Here is a 2,469-nt window from a genome sequence, read left to right as displayed (position 1 = left end):
CAAAAAAAAAAAGAAATAAAAATTACAAAACACACACAAAGAGAGAGAGAGAGAGAAAAGACGCTCAAATTTGTTCATGGAAGTAATGCTGGGTAAAATCACAATGAGATACTATTTCTCACCCACCCGCCTGGCAAAATCCAACAGTTACAGATCCTCCTCTATTGGCAAGACCGGGAAACAAAGGCCCTTGGACGTCGTCTGTGGGAATGTGGATTGGTCCCCGCCCCCGCCCCCATGGAAGACGATTTGAGCAGCATCCGTCAAAATTATAGATGGATATGCCCTTGGGCCCAGCAGCTCCACTGCTAGGGGTTTAGTTTATAGACACGTGTTCAGGAGTGAAATGAGACTGGCGAGTTATTAATTTGCAACACAGTATGTCATCATGAAATACGGACAACAATCCAAATGTCCAAGCATAGAAAATGGGTTAAGGAAGTTGTCACCCGCCCATCGGCGTGGCTCAGTGGTTGAGCTTCGACCTATGAACCAGGAGGCCATGGTTTGATTCCCAGTCAGGGCACATGCATGGGTTGCGGTTCAATCCCCAGAGTGGGGCATGCAGGAGGCAGCCGATCCATGATTCTCTCCCATCATTGATGTTTCTCTCTCTCTCCCTCTCCCTTCCTCTCTGAAATCAATAATTTAAAAAAAAAAACAAAAACAAAACAACAAACTAAAACCCTTAAAAAAAAAAAAGTGGTCGCCGAAACCGGTTTGGCTCAGTGGATAGAGCGTCGGCCTGCGGACTGAAAGGTCCCAGGTTCGATTCCGGTCAAGGGCATGTACCTTGGTTGCGGGCACATCCCCAGTGGGAGATGTGCAGGAGGCAGCTGATCGATGTTTCTAACTCTCTATCTCTCCCCTCCTCTCTGTAAAAAATCAATAAAATATATTTAAAAAAAAAAAAAGTGGTCATCCATCTACCCAGTGGAATATTACACAGCTGGAAAAATGGACTGGTCAGGACAAAAACAGTCAGGTAAGACCCTTTGAAAATTCACCCTTTAATAAAAGCAACAACAACAACAGAAACGATCAGAACCAACTTTTCCAGAATTCTGGAAATTGACCAGAGACTTGCAGCAGCCTGGGGAGTGTATTCAAGAATGACTGGGTCTCGGGAGGAACAGCGCGTGCAGGGGCGGCTGAGGGACAAGCGGAGAATGGGACTTCTCACTAGGAATATCCTGGTATGTTTTCATTGTGGGGGTCACACAAATGTACTCCTACTCCAGAAATTACATTTAAAACAAAATTAGTAAAATAAAAATAAATTTAAAAAGAATAATGCTTACACAAAAAGGCTTTGCCCAGCTGGGTGCTCAGTGGTGAGTGCTGTCCCAAAGTGCCAAGGCTATGGGCTCAGTTCCCGTCAGAGCACAGGCAGGAATCAGCCAACGAAGCCAGGGATAAGTGGAGTAAGTCGATGCTTCTCTCTCTCCCTTCCTTTCTCTATAAAGTTAGTAAATAAGTAAAATACTTTTTAAAATGAAGGCTGGAGCCCAAGTCTGATCAAACCTCTGGATCGTTACTGATTGGCGGGACAGCGAGGTGCTGAGGCCCGCAGGACGCAGTCAGCAAACCCCAGGTTGTGGGGAATTCTCCCAACGGAAACTGTTCAGAAAAGAAAGGGAAGGACGGGGAGCTCTGGACAAGACGGAAGAGATCCAAGGAGTCCTGGCCGGTGTGGCTCAGCGGGTGGGAGCTGCTCCTTCTGTGGGCAGACGCCAGCCCGCACCCGACTACAGCTCTGCCCCTCCGGCCTCCCGACAGCCTCCCGACAGCCTCCCAGCCAAACACTCATCCTGAGACCCAAGGAAATGACTCTAAAAATAGAAAAACGCTCCAGCACCAGGATGCTGGGAGCACTTTCCTTGGAAGAGTGACTAATTAGAGAGGAGCTAATTATCCCACAGCAGGCGGGGGGGGGGGGGGGGCGGGGGGGGCGGGCGTGTGACAGCAACGCCACACCATTAACATGACGAGTCTGGAAGAACGAGGGCCAGATGCCTTCTGGGGAAGGGAGAGGAGGGGAGCATAAGCAGGCCCGTAAGTCATGGCAGCTACAAGGCCTCACAGGGCGGGAGCGGGACGCCAGCGAGGACTCTGGCTGGCGGGGACCGGCTGTTTTCTCTCCTCCTGCTTCTCCTTCTCTGAACTGCACAGACTTCCTGGGATGAACAGAAAGGACACTCTTACCTTTAGCTGAATTGCTGTTAACTAATTGGTGTAAAATTGATCCAGGGCTTTGGTGTGAGTGTGCAGATGTGTTCAGGTTTCGCGTCTGGTCCCCTCTGCCTCTCACACCTCCGTCCAGGACCCTGATCTGACCAAGCAAAGCATCCGCCCCAACACGTGATGGGCAGTGGGTGATGGGCACACCTCGGCCACCCTCCGGGGCTGGGCCGGGGTCACCGAGACGGGAAAGGTCGGAGTGCCCTGCCCAGAGGACCACACAGCTGC

This window comes from Myotis daubentonii, chromosome 5, assembly GCF_963259705.1.
Source record: "Myotis daubentonii chromosome 5, mMyoDau2.1, whole genome shotgun sequence".
Taxonomy (NCBI): Eukaryota; Metazoa; Chordata; class Mammalia; order Chiroptera; family Vespertilionidae; genus Myotis; species Myotis daubentonii.
The sequence above is the reverse complement of the archived record's forward strand: the minus strand, read 5'-3'. Positions refer to the sequence as shown.